The sequence below is a fragment of the Gopherus evgoodei genome, chromosome 24 (genome assembly GCF_007399415.2).
Source record: "Gopherus evgoodei ecotype Sinaloan lineage chromosome 24, rGopEvg1_v1.p, whole genome shotgun sequence".
Lineage (NCBI taxonomy): Eukaryota > Metazoa > Chordata > Testudines > Testudinidae > Gopherus > Gopherus evgoodei.
In genome coordinates this window covers 4,873,805-4,888,060 of record NC_044345.1, presented here as the reverse complement: position 1 = coordinate 4,888,060, position 14,256 = coordinate 4,873,805, and the positions used below count along the sequence as shown (strand labels likewise).

Here is a 14,256-nt window from a genome sequence, read left to right as displayed (position 1 = left end):
GGCACTGAACCAGCATGCCAGGATTAATCAGTAGCAATATGGGCGTTGCCTCCCCTGCTGGTTTCTAAGTTAAAATCCATCCCACGCCACGCCATGCAAAATGCCTGCTCAAGCAGAACTAACCTGGAGCGGAAGAACTGACGGATACTTGTGCCAAGCCAGCCAGCCGCCGAGTTTCCATGCACAGATGAGGTAACTGACGCACAGAAGAGCAACTATAATTCGCACAGATCTGTTAATAAAACCCAGGGGTCCTGATTCCCAATCCCTACCTGATCTCACTTTTGGAGCATGTTTCCCTTCCAGAGCTGGGAACAGAACCCAGGAAACCTGCCTCCTCCCAGCCCCCAGTTCTAGCCTCATTGCCGAGCAGGTGTTGCCCCAGGTACTCTTTGATTTCAAGTCAAACTCACTGGAAGCAGGTTGGGAAGTTTGAAGGGCTCCCAAGGGCGCAGGGTCCCTGTGTAAATGTTGTTGTGCTTGGAAAACAATGCAATAAGCAGGAAAGGGTGGAATGGGAAGCATTACAATGTGGCAATGGAGAATGGGGAGAAACCGCTTCTCAGGGCTTCTGACTCATCCATACTCTGAAGAGACACTGCCAATCGCCTGGGTAAACAGACGCCAGTATCCAAGGAGGGTTGCGTTAGCGAAACATCTGTACAGCACGAGCATCCTGTCGGGGCATCAAACCCAGCACTGATTCTGATCCACCCTGTATCAGAGGATGCTAGGAGACCACACCTCCCAGAAGCAGACCTGGGGGCCTTCCAAGGTGCCAACCCAGAGCTGAAAGCAGCCTCCCTGCCAGGCACCTACTGGCCACGCCCAAGCGGCCTTTATAAACACATGCATTTCATTAAGGCGAGATGGGGATTCGCTCAGGGCTGCCGGGCTCTCGACAGGATGGAAATAGCTCGTTGGCAGAGCTGGTGGAAAAGTTTTGAACAAGCCATTTTCCCATTAAAACAGCGGCTTCCTTGCCCAAAATTAGAGGTGTTCCTCACTTCCTGACATCGTAAGCAAAGCTTTTGTTTCTTAGAAAAGGAAGATTTAAAATGAAACTAGGAAACAAATCCATTAAACTGCGTGTTCCCCCCTCCCTGCCAATGTTTTCCTTCACACATTCCTGCCTCTCCCCTTTTCAGTGGCAAAATTAGGGGTGGAGCGGGGAGGAGAAGGGAAAAAAAATGGTTGAGGGGGGAATCTTTGGTTAAAAAAAGAAGTAAGTTTTGAGTAGCTGGATGAGCGTCCATTTTCTAAAGCCGCCAAATGAAAACAGCTTCCCACTTTTCAAAACTTTCTGTGCAAGATTTCTCTCTTTTTTAACCCTATCCTCCTCCATTTTTCAGCTGGTTCTGCTCACTGGAGAAATTCATCAGCAATCAAGCCCAGCATGGAATGAACCTTACAGGTCTCGTCTCTTGCTGTGTGTCTGTACTGGTCCTGGCACACTAGAGCTCTGATTTCAGACACTGCAATATACATCGATTTTTGGTGTGCTTTTTTATGATCCTGATATTTATGTGAAAAACAACCACCGTAGGTACTTATAAGGCCATCGCAGCTTCTGAGCACCTCATCATTTAAAAAAAACAAAACAACTTATTTATCCTCGCACACCCCTGTGAGGCAGAGTTGTGCTGTTACCCCTATTTTACAGATGGAAAACTGAGGCACAGAGAGACTAAGTGACTTGCCCAAGGTCACAGAGGAAGTCTGTGGCACAGTAGAGAATTGCACCTGGGTCTCCCAAGTCCTAGACTAATTCCCTAACCACTGTGCCATCCTTCCTCCCACCACAAGACATCTACACGCACCTCAACACGCCTGCCTCCCCAACAGATCTTACCTAGCTACTGATTACTGGAGTCAGTCACTCCTGCAACAGATCAAAATCTGTGAGCACGGAGCAGCTATGTTTTTTCAAGTACCAGAGGGGTGGCCGTGTTAGTCTGGATCCCGTAAAAGCAGCAAAGAATCCTGTGGCACCTTATAGACTAACAGACGTTTTAGAGCACGAGCTTTCGTGGGTGAATACCTACTTCATCGGATGCATGTGTTTTTTTCAGTTGCTTAAGAACAAGAAACAGGATTTTAGAACAAATATTGCATTTAACAAACCCCACACAGACCAGTGGCTGGAAGCGATCCCATATCCGTCGCCCGTCCAGACCGGCCACGCCCATACTGATGAGTCATCCCAGCCGCTCAGCGGGTTTCCATAAGGCCAGAAATGGAAACCCCGAGTCACCAGGGTTTGCTCCTGTTTGGGCTGATGCGGCCCTAGCAACGGGGTGGGCTTAGGCTCTGGTTAGGAACGGCTGCAGGCGGAGGGCAATATTGAAGGGGAGGGGATCTTGGCTGGGTTTCGCCAGGAGTGGGCCACGATTGACTCAAATGGTAATGTTTAGCATAGCTTTAACCATGAGCAATCAGCCTGTTATGCTGGGACAGTTTCAGGGAAAAGAGACAGGAACTCTGCTTCCCACAGAGCAGCTGAAGGCTGGGCCAGAATTTCAGCTGGTGAGCATCAACCGATCTCCTAGCACGGTCGAGGGGCCCGTTCCAGTCATTCACACCACTGCAAAGTGGGTTCAGGACACGACCTTGCTGATCTGGTGGGAATGACTTCACAAGGCGCCGGGGGACAGAGGATCAGGTGGCCTGATTTCCAGGTATCAACTGATTCCTGGAGTAACAAACTTTCCTCTTCCCTTTGCTACGGTCTATCAGGCAGCTCTTTGCCCAGGGCATCTCCTTAGCAGCTGTATTTGGCTTAGGCAGGATGTGGGGAGTTTCTGGAGCCGGGTGCATGCAAATAGTTGTGTGTTACCAGGACGTACAGATGAAAGAACAAGCCAGTGCGCATGCTGAGATGCTGTGACTATTCTGTGCCCATGCAGTGCCTTGTTGCAGAGTATCTGGGAGCACTTCAGAATCAGACCAGCCCCACACACGCCGCCCCGGGCCAGCTAAATAATTATATCTCCTTTCTACAGACAGGGAAACTGAGGCACGGGATGGGGGAAGTGACGTGCCCACAGTCTGTCAGTAGTCTGTGGCAGAGTTGGGAACAGAATCTCAGTCACCTAATGCCCAGCCCCTCTGGCTCTAACCACTAGACAGCATTCCCAGGCCTTCATTAAAATGCCAATGGACAAAACATTGCGTTCTCCAGGCAAAGTGGAAGCACCTTGCCGTCACACACTAACCAGACGCTGTGGCCTGTGACGTTTTGCTGTCCGATGCTGCAGCTTGCTCAGCCTTCTGCAGGACAGCCAGCCCTGGGAATGCACCACAGTTCAGCAACATATGTGTAGAGAAGCACATGTCGGATACTGAATGCATGTGCTTATTTACATGCACGACGCTGACCCACGCCATGCAAAAGTGTGCAGCCAGGGAGAAAGTGTAGCCCAGTGGTTATTGCAAGGCAAGCACTAGGACACCTGGGTTCTAGCCACAGCTCTGGCACTGATCCCGCCTTGGTGTGCCTCAGTTTCTCCATGTGCAAAGACATAATGCTACCCCACAGCTGGCTGTGAGGCTGAGGCAGCCTTTGCAAAGCACCCCATCCAACTTCACTGAAGTCAGCAGGGCCCTGGGAGCAACAGGGGGGAAAAGCTGGCCACGCTCAGGTAGGTTCTGATCCGTATTCTGCTGCAGTAAATCCAGAGTTGCTCCATTGGTTTACCCCGATCTCAGCTATACTGCTACGCCCAGTGAAATATGGAGTTACTCCAGATTCACAGCAATGCAACAGACATCAGCATTCAGCCCTGTGTGCGTAAACCCACCCTCCAGCCTCCCTGGGACTGCTCCCATCAGACAAAGAGAGCATTCACACGCCTCTTTGCCTTGACAAACTAATCCAGGTCATTGGTCTTCCCAAGGCAATCTGGCAGCAAAGGAGCCTTCCCTCTCTGCCCTGCGCCCCATCAGCCCCCTAATGTGTGGGAAAGCAGGCCCAGAACCACTGCCAGGCTCCTGCCTTGTAAACTGAGTTCTCTAGCCTATAAGAGGAGCTGTGCGGGCTAGAAAGAACATTTCCCAGTCACCAGACAAGAGCTTGAAGACAAGACATTTTTTATTTACAGGTCAACCCGCAGCTCATGTGCCTCCACCACACACCCCGGCTCCTTGGCTCAGCATCAGACTTGCTATCACTTCCAACGCGCAACACACCCACAGCAAACACAGCCAAGCCCCTCACGATCTCACTCGGATGCCCGGCCTCATTTCCCACCCTTGCAAGATTAAGGGAGGGGAAGGATGAACTAGTGGTTAAGGCGCTGACTGAAAGGTTCTAGTTTCACCTCTGCCACTGGCCTGCAGGGGGATCTTGGGCAAATCACCACCCCACCATCTCAGTTTCCCCATCTGTAAAATGGACACAATAATACTGCCCTCCTTTGTAAAGTGCTTTGAGATCTGTGGATGATAAAAGCTAGGGATTATTACTGCAAATCCCTGTGTGGGCACATTTAATCTGATTTAAACTTGTTTACATTGATTAAGTTTAACTCAAATCGCATCTTCAATTCAGCTAGTGTAACTTTGAAGATAGTTTGGGTGTAACTAAGGCTCTGTCTACACTAACACTTTTTTGCTATAACCTATGTCACTCAGGGGTGTGAAAAAACAAAAACAGTCTTTTGAACGACACAAGTTACACCGACAGAAGTGCCTGTGTGGACAGTGCTATATTGGTGAGAGACACTCTCCCGTCCACATAGCGACCTCCACTCGTTGGGGGTGGTTTAATTATGTCTTTCCCATTGGCAAAGGGCGGCTACACAGGAGATCTTACAGCGGCACAGCTGTATCGGTAGTGTAGATATGGCCTTAACCCTTGTCTAAGAGGTAGTCTCCATGCAGAATTACTTTAACATGACACCAGTGTGACACCTCAAACTGATCAGTTAAACCACACAGCCTTTCGGACCCAACCCCTGTATTTCAGTTTAAAGCAGGTTTATTGTAGGTTAGTTTAAGTCGATTAGGAACAAGTTTAAGATAAATCAAAAAAAGCTGCTCTTAAAGTGAAGAAAGAATCCACACCGGGGTCTGCACAGGTTTATCTAAATCAATTTAAAAACCAGACTTAAGGCATTATCTACACATGGGAAACCGACCAGCATAACTATTCTAGATTGCTATTATTAAACTCTTCTGGACTAACTACCCCACACAGACACTATTTCAGAACAAAAGTGATTTTATTCCAGATAATTATTCCGCTTTGTGTATGCTGGTCAAGTTCCCCATTTAGACAAGGCCTGAGTTAAACGGATGCAACTTGAGTGCCTAACACAAGCCCTAAAAGGAGACTGAAGTCCTAACAATTCCGCCCCCACAGGACAGGGACTGTGAGGAGCTTGGCTGTTTTTTCAGGGAGGGCAGCTTCAGAGCCCGAACTGTTCTCCTCCTCTTTAAAAAGCCATCAAAAGCCCGAGATCAGACAAGCGAATCACAGTGGCTCCTTGTGCCTTAGAATCTATAGGGATGTAAAAAGGACATAATGCTAACAGCAATATTTAGGCAGCTCTGAAGATCAAATAGGTGCAAATGCCGAGGGATCGCAAACTCAGCATCACAAACCTCAGGGACTCAAAAATCATGAGTCTCACCCCAAGACACGCCGAGATTGGCTAAAGCATAAAACAGCTGAGGTCCTTTTTATTGGTCTTTTGGTGTCTGAGTCTTGAGGAGTCACGTTTTCTCACTTTGCCCTGTAACCAGGAAGGCTGGAAATTTACTTTTTTTGTTAAAGAAAAGCTGAGACTCTTATATAACTACATGGGGCATAAAGAAAAACTCCAAACCTCACAGGATCATCATAAAATTGTAAGAGCTGACGACTCTGCTACCCTGACAAAAAATACGAAGGGCTGATACGTATCCTTTAAATGTAGGAATGCAGAAGTCTTGTCCAATTCCCTTTAGGGCACAGGGCAGTAACCAAAACTTGCTTCCAACATGCAAACGCTGTGGGTTAGCTCCTTTTTTCAGCACTTCGCCTTGTACACACGTGCACAACAGCTGGGCTCAGACCAGAGGGAAAGGCTCATACAGTCAACACAGCCGAGCACTGCACTGAAATGGAAAATCTGACCCTCTGCCACGTCTTAGTCTTGGCTCCATGCTCCTGAAGCAAAAACGGAGCTAGAAGAGAGATGGGAAAACTACGGCCCACAGGACCCTCCTGCCCAGCCCCTGAGCTCCTGGCCCGGGAGACTAGCCCCCGGCCCCTCCTCTGCAGCCTCAGCTCTGGGCGGTGGGGCTGCTCTTGCCGGGCAGCACAGCTGCAGAGCCGTGGCCTGACCCAGTGCTCTGTGCTGTGTGGTGGTGTGGCTGGGTCCAGCCGGGCAGCGTGGCTGCCCGTCCTGATGCTCCAGGCAGCGCAGTAAGGGCAGGGAGGAGAGATAGAGGGCAGGGGAGTTTGGGGTGGTGTGTTCAGGGGGTGTGGGGTATATAGGGGGCAGGGCAGTCAGAGGGCTGGGAACAGGGGTGTTGAATGGGGACGGGGCGGGGGGGCAGTCAGGAAGGAGGGGAGGTTGGATGGCGTGGCAGGAGGCAGTCTGGGGCAGGGGTTTCAGGGGCGGTCAGGAGACAGGGAGAAGGGGTGGTTGGATGGGGCAGGAGTCCCGGGAGGGGGGGCAGTCACGAAGGAGGGTGGCGGTTGGATGGGGTGGCGGGGGGTCAGTCAGGGGCAGGGGGGTTCCAGGGGCAGTCAGGGGACAGGGAGATGGGGTGGTTGGATGGGGCAGGAGTCCCGGGAGGGGGGGCAGTCACGAAGGAGGGTGGCGGGGGGTCAGTCAGGGGCAGGGGGTTCCAGGGGCGGTCAGGGGACAAGGAGATGGGGTGGTTGGATGGGGCAGGAGTCCCGGGGGGGCATTAGAGGGCGAGAAACAGGAGGGGGCTGATGGGGGGCGGGGCAGGGCCATGCCTGGCGCTTGGGGAGGCACAGCCTCTCCTAACCAACCCTCCATACAATCCTGGAAACCGGATGCAGCCCTCAGGCGAAAAAGTTTGCACCCCTCGCTGTCGCCCCCATGTGGCTCCCCATGAGAAATGAAGGCAGAAGCGCCAGGTTAATGAACCGTATAGAACGGATGGAACTTGAGGGTGTTGACATATTCACAGATCAGCTACTCATCAGCCCCATTTTGCCATTCCAGCAGTGTCAGGGGGCCTTAAAGTGGATGGAAAGAGCATCTTGAGAATCCCATGTATGTAGAGGTCTCCCCAGCCAGCATGTAAGGCCCTGCGCCAGCCCTGCTCCCAGGTGGCAGATCAAGGATGTGACTGGAGCACACTACAGCTGTTCTCTGTTTCCCAGGGCACCCCAGGGTGCCAGGCAGGGCCCAGGATATGGGAAGTGCAAAGGTGGCTTAAAGCCACCTCTCTGCTTCATCCTAGCCCTGAGCACAGGAACGAGTAGCTGAGAAACCGGCCCGACAGTTCTCAAACCTCACAGCTAATTTACATGTCTCGTGCCAGATTTTAAGATTTGATGAAATTGCTGTCCTCTCCTGGATGGAACTGGAATTGCCCAACTATGTTTCATATACCCTGTAATGTTAACGGGGATTCTCCTTTAGCCCAAGTGGTAGGGGCCCGTGCTTTTGGATCAGAGCCCCACTCTTGCTGGAAACCCAACATGCAGCACAACAGAGGTGAAGGCTTTGGTAGACATGGATTTATTAGATAAAAGATGCACTCAGCTCAAGTGTCCATCGCAGGCTAACCCATGATAATCTCTTACACTGATAACCTTGCACTTACTATGTGTATGTATCAGGGGTTAGCTTGCTACATCTACGTATCTATATACACATAGCCCATATTTGCTGGAGCTTGTCAAACAGGTCATACAGCCGGAGCGTGATCTTCTCTGAAGCGGTCAACATTAGGACAGCCTGGCTTCCAAGGTCTTATGCTCACTTTTGCAGAAAGGGTCACACAGTCTGAAGACTCACAAGACCAGACAGAGACAACAGCTCAATGGAGGAGCACAGGACATGCGATCAAGGGGGACCTCCATGCATGGGCAAAACCACAGTCAACGTGCCTGGACCCGACCAGTTGTTGTCTATGTTCAGGGGGGGTTAGGTTTTTTTACGCATAGAGCGGGTAGATCAACAGGCTGTTCTGAGGTTAAGACTCAGACTCCTAAACTTTAAGGTCAGAAGGGACCATTGTGATCATCTAGTTTGACCTCCTGCCCATTGCAGGCCACAGAACCTCACCCACCCACTCCTGTAACAGACCCCTAGCCTCTGGCTGAGTCACTCAAGTCCTCAGATCATGGTTTAAAGACTTCAAGTTACAGAGAATTCCCCATTTACACTAGTTTAAACCTGCAAGTGACCTGTGCTCCATCCTGCAGAGAAAGGCAAAAAAAACCAACCTGGGTCTCTGCTAATCTGAGCCAGGGGGAAATTCCTTCCCGACCCCAAACATGGTGACCAGTTAGACCTGAGCATGTGGGGGAGAGCCGCCAGGCAGATACCTGGGAAAGAATTCTCTGCAGTAACTCGGACCCTGCCTGAAACTCTGAAGAGCTGGGTTCGATTCCCAGCACTGCCACAAACTCCTTGGGTGCCATTGGTCAAGTCACATCATCTTTCTGTGCCTTTGTTTCCCCCAGCTCTAAAATGGGGAGAACCACCCTTTCTTTCTGGCACCCTGAATCCCTCTGGTCTGTTTAGACTGTGCTCTCCCTAGGGAAGGGACTGTCCCTCGCTAGTGGTCTCTGCAGAGCCTAGTACAATGGGCCCCAGATCTTGTTTACTTGTATCTATGCAGTGTCCCAATCTCCGTAGGAGTCTGTAATACAAACAGACTCAATGAAGTACCCACAGAGCACCGGAGATTTTCTGTGACTTAATTGTGAGCGACTGGGAAGAACTGATGTAGCCAAAGATAATTCGCCCAAGCAGCAACTCCTCTCTAGACAGTATCCAGGATCCTGGTTCTATAACCAGAGCTCCTCTGGGTCCCCAGTTTCCCGGAGGGGTGGGGGGGAGAGTAGACAAGACCTGAAATTCTAACACAGGAGAGAAGTTCTGAGTCAGGGACTCGCCAAACGGGCATCAAAGGGTTGTGACAATCATACCGGGAAACGGGAGGGAGCTCCCGGCGAGATGCTCTTTATCCATCATCAAGCTGCAGTAAAAGAAACTCTCCTCTCCCTCCGCCTTTTGCATATATTTTTATATGCAAATTTCCAGCGGGTAATATTTGGAGAAAAGAAAAGGGAATGCGGGTTCCTGTTTAAAGAGAAGCCACGACTGGCCTTGCTGGAACAAAGGGGGTCTTATATTTTGGCTGGCAGGGAAAGAGGCAGATAAATGCAGGAGAATTATTTACATTTACACAAGGCCGGAGCATTTGTTTTGCATGAGACAGAGAAGCAGCAGCATCAGAAGAAAGGCCTGACAGAAGCCGGCGCTGGCAGCGGACGGAGGAGCCTGTTTGTTTGCCCAGATCGGGATGCCTGTGAATGAGTCATTCCCCTTTAAAAGCAAGTTTTCAACTGCTGTTGTGTCTATAAACGTGGCATTGTAGGGCTGGCAGTAACTGCTGCTGCAGAAAATGGGCCTGTAATCCAAAGGGGAGAGAAGAAAGAAAAAAAAGGGGGAAGAGGAAGGGAGAGAAGGAATTCAATTTTGTTTAAGTACCGACATGACACTCGGCAATGTAGTATTTGAGGCGCAAACACCAAAGGAGGTAGTGTGGCCTAATGGATAGAGAACTGGGGATTTGGACTCGGGAGATCTGGGTTCTAATCCTGACCCTACCACTGGCCTGCCAGCTGACCTTTGGCAAGTCCCCAACCCTCCTGTTACCTCAGTTCCCCATCTGTAAAAACAGAGATATTACTACTGAAGTGCTTTGAGATCCACAGCTGAAAAGAGCTAGGTGTGATGATGATGGGATTTTATCTTCACAATCCCCCTGTGGGTGGTAGGGAAGGATTATTCCATTTCACAGACAGGGAATGGAGGCACAGGGGAAACTGGTCATACAGGAAGTCTTGCAGAACCAGGGATTGAACTCCAGTGTCCCACCCACTAGCCAATTCTTCCTTCCATGTACAGTCAATGATCTGTGCTGCAGTCAAACCGGCTCTGCCGTCTGCACCCAAAGAGAACGGCAGATGTTTGCAACGTGCCCTGGCCAGCAGTTATTCCAAAGACTCTTTTGTGGCACATCCAGAAACACACGCACGCGCCTCCCTGCAAGGAGCAGCGATAAGGTTTGTTAGCGCAGCGCTCGGCTCTCCTGTACGTGCACGCACGGAGTAAACAGCCCTGCCGCGACCTTTGTGCGATCAGGATACAGAGTAACCGAGAGTCATTAGGGGACTATGAACAGCGCCTTGTTTTATGAACAGGGCTGAGATTAATGAGAAGAAAAATGCCAGCACCTGGTACACAGCAAGTCTGAGCTACCACTAATCTTTGATTCTGTTTATGACCAAGGCCAGATATCATAAGCAGCCCAACGCTCAACAAAAGGAGCGTTGACATCCAACAGAGGGAAGTTAGCTTGGTAATCTATACAACTTTGCCAACCCACAGGGTGGGTGAAGGGGGAATGTTACCCCCATTTTACAGATGGGGAAACTGAGGCACCAACTTTACTGAAGTATCCCTTTAGCTTTGGGGGCCGCTGGACCCTGATTGTCAGAGGTGCTTAACTCGGAGTTGTGGGTTCCAGCACAGGAGATAAAAAAAAAATCAACCTCCAGGTGTTCCCAAGCTGGGTGCACAAAATTAGACAGACATTTAAACTTTAGGTCTAGCGTTCCTCAGGATCACAGAAAGCAACCGGCAGAGCCGGGACTAGAACCCAGGACCCCTGTTCTAACACAACAGCAGACTTCCCCTCCCAGAGCAAGGAATTGAATCCAGGAGTCCTGAACTCCGGTCTCCAGCTTTAACCATTAGACCCCATTGTTTCCCTATGGTGAGAAGTGAAAATTTCTCATGTCCAATGCCCACTTCCCAGCGTGGCTGGCGAACAAGAGGGGAAGGAGATGGGGAAATTCTGACTCACTGGACAATCATCTCACGCCCTGTAGCATGGAATCCAATTGCTCTGACTCCGCTGCCTAGACTGCATGTCCAGCGTGGGTGTATCCCCCCCAGGGCAGGGCGGGGTTGGCAGCATTACAGTCATTTGGTGCCAGCTCAGGAATTCAGAGTGACCTCCTGCCAGAAAGGAAAAACAAAGCTGGGCTTCTTGCTCGGCTGCACTGGGGGAAGACAAACGCGTGCTTGGCTGCTGTGACATGAGATGAGACTGACCCAGCCCAGTGGGGCTATTTTTGCTGGAAAACTGAGGGCTCCTCACCTCCCATGTGCAACAGAGCAGGTTGCTTTACTGGCTCAAAACACAGCCCTCTCAGACCCACAATACTGCCCACTACGCCAGAATAGGAGTCTGCAGCTGGCCACGACATTCTGGCTGCGGGACTATCTGGGTTCTCCGGAGAACCAAGCCTCGGGCTTGTCTATGCTGGGGTTTCAGCTGCCACTGCCCATTCACCCTGGTGCAGCACCATTTGTGCCAGGGCAAAACCCCTCCGCGTTAGGGGCAGTTGCGCTGACACAATACAGAGATGGCTGAAATTGCAACACAGGCAAGGCCTCTGATCCAAGCAGCCAGGTGCGGCAGGCAGAGGATCACTATAGAGAGACGACATTCTGGTTAGATCACATTTCCACCGATGCACGTATGTCGGCTCATGCAATATTTAAGGAAGGAAACCGCAGCGGAGCATAATATGTGTGTGTGTGTGTGTCAGGATGAGAGGTGAGGAAGGCAGGGAGGCAACCACCACCTTTCCATTCAGTTTTTACAGCTTTCCCCAGAAGCAACCGCTCCTTGGAGAACTCCTGCTTGCAGGCAGCAGAACATGAGTCACAGCCCGACCCCACCACTTTTACCAACCAAGAGCACAGAATTTCCTCGCTTCCTCTCGATGCCTACTCCAGGGCCCGGGGCTGCAGCAGAGCAACATGAAGGGATGCTGAGCATCCAGCACTTTGCATAGTTCAGCGGACACAGGATAGAACTGGGAGCCAGAGGGGTCAATTCCCTGCTTGGCCCCTGACTCACTGTGGGTCCGTATACACAGCGACAGCTGTGCATGGGCTAGCCACCCAAGCCAGCCCGACTCCTGCCAGCACAGGTAACAACAGGAGCGAAGACAGGGCAGCGCATGCCCGAGAACAGGCTTGCGAGCCAGCCACACACTCGGATGTGTTCGCTGCAGTGTCTTCTCTGCTACTGTCCCGCGCGCTGGATGGATTCAAGCCTGTGCATAGCTAGTGCTGTGAGACGAACCCTGTGGGACCTTGGGCAAGTCATGCGGCCCCTCTTTGTGCCTCAGTTTCCCTTGCCACCCCTTGTTTTGTTTAGATTGTACGCTTTAACAGTGGTGCCCCAGGCTCAACTGAAGCCTCCAGACACTACTGTAATACATATAATATGGGGGCAGGGGATTGTTTCTACCTTGTACCTACGGCATCATAAGCTGGCCCAATACAGGAGGCTTCCACCTCCTCCGGGGGTTTGCAGGGACTAAAACCAATGCAGACAGCACGTTCAAAGCAGCCACCTAGCACAATGGCAGGATAGGTGAGCTCAGCGCCACATCCCCTTACGAGCAAAGAGCTCCATGAGCCTCATCTGCTGCTGCCATCACAGAAAGGCCGGCATCAGACCCAAAGCTGTGCATTCCCAGGGGTTTCTTTCCTCTGTAGGAAGCCAAGGAACAAAATAAGGGTGGAAGGGAGAGGATCTTGCAAGCAGATAGAGTCAGGATTGCTGCTTTCTGATGATGATCTTAAGGAACTGATAGCAAACATAGGGACTTTACCATTGGGGGGAAGACAGGGATTACAATGAAAAAATTCATGAAAATGGTCTAAAAAATCATGAGGGGCTCTTTAAAAAAAGGGGGGGTTGGGTTTTTACCTTCTAGCTTCAAGCTCTTCTCTGAAACCACAAGACCTACAAACTCTACTGCCTCTCATGGGCAGTTACTGCAGTTTATACTATTGCAAAATATAGCAGTGACACTAGAATCCGGTAAAAAAATCTGACATCGGCCTCTCTTGATCTCCAGGTGTGTGCGTTTTATCTCTTCCGCTCCTGATTCTTAAGAGAAGACTCTGTCCCAGTCGATATGTTTATGGCACTTGAGATATTTAAACAAAAGCAATGGTCCAGTTCACCATAGATAGCAAGTTTCCATTCCCACTACCGCTGGAATGGTGTTAGCAACACTGTTCCAAGCACAGTTGTGTTTGTATTACAGCAACGTCTACAGCCTCCAACTGAAATCAAGACCTCATTGTCCGAGGTACTGTACACATACACAGTAAGAGGCCATCCCTGCCACAGTCAGTCTAACTCGACAAGGCAAGGAATAATAATCTCTAGATCTGCTATAGTGCTTTTCATCAGTAGGTCTCAAAGTACTTTACAAAGGTCAGAATCATCCATCGTTTTACAGCTGGGAAAACCGAGGCATGGAGAGCTCAAGTGGCTTGACTAAGGTCATCGGGGGAGTCTGTAGCAGAGCAGGAAATTGAAGGCAGGTTTCCAAATCCCAGGTCAGTGCTTACCCCCAAGACCATCCCTCTTATGAGAATGTCAAGTATCAGAGGGGTAGCCGTGTTAGTCTGGATCCGTAAAAGCAGCAAAGAATCCTGTGGCACCTTATAGACTAACAGACGTTTTGGAGCATGAGCTTTCGTGGGTGAATACCCACTTCCTCAGATGCTGTTCTTATGAGAATGGGGACTGAGAAGTGCTCTCCCATGGTTGTTCTGCCATCTCCCTATCCAGTGTGGTCAGGAAGTTATCGTATAACCTACAACCAGTTAGGATCCTGCAACGCTATAGAACGTCCTATGTTGGAGGGAGCTGGTAACAACATGGGTGTCCACACCAACACGGTTAGAACAGCTGCTCTGCCCCGTTTAACGCTGCAAGAAGCATATTTTAGCCACAGACCAGTCCAAGGTCTCAGCGCAGTTTGGAGTGCGATTAACATGTGTTTTGTCCAGTTTAGTTCTGCCTGGAGAGGCGCACAGCCCTGCTGCGAGGGCTCCCCAACCCCAACAAGGTATTTTCACCGTGCAGCCAGGGTGTGCGTCTGTCCCTGGGTTAATGCTGAGTGCTGTCTGGAGCCTGCTGCAGAGTCGAGAGGGCCTGCGGGACAACACCACG

The 14,256-nt window shown here is 50.7% G+C and overlaps 1 protein-coding gene and 1 long non-coding RNA gene across 2 annotated transcripts in view; both read right to left on the bottom strand.

The window, feature by feature from the left end:
- Positions 1-14,256, bottom strand: part of LMNA (lamin A/C) — a 51,452-nt gene that overhangs the window by 26,093 nt on the left and 11,103 nt on the right. The window lies entirely within an intron of this gene.
- LOC115639488 lies at positions 9,305-13,736 on the bottom strand. The gene is made up of 2 exons (XR_003997685.1): positions 11,071-13,736; positions 9,305-9,609 (listed from the first exon to the last, which is right to left on the bottom strand). It is a non-coding gene; the product is annotated as an uncharacterized LOC115639488 (long non-coding RNA).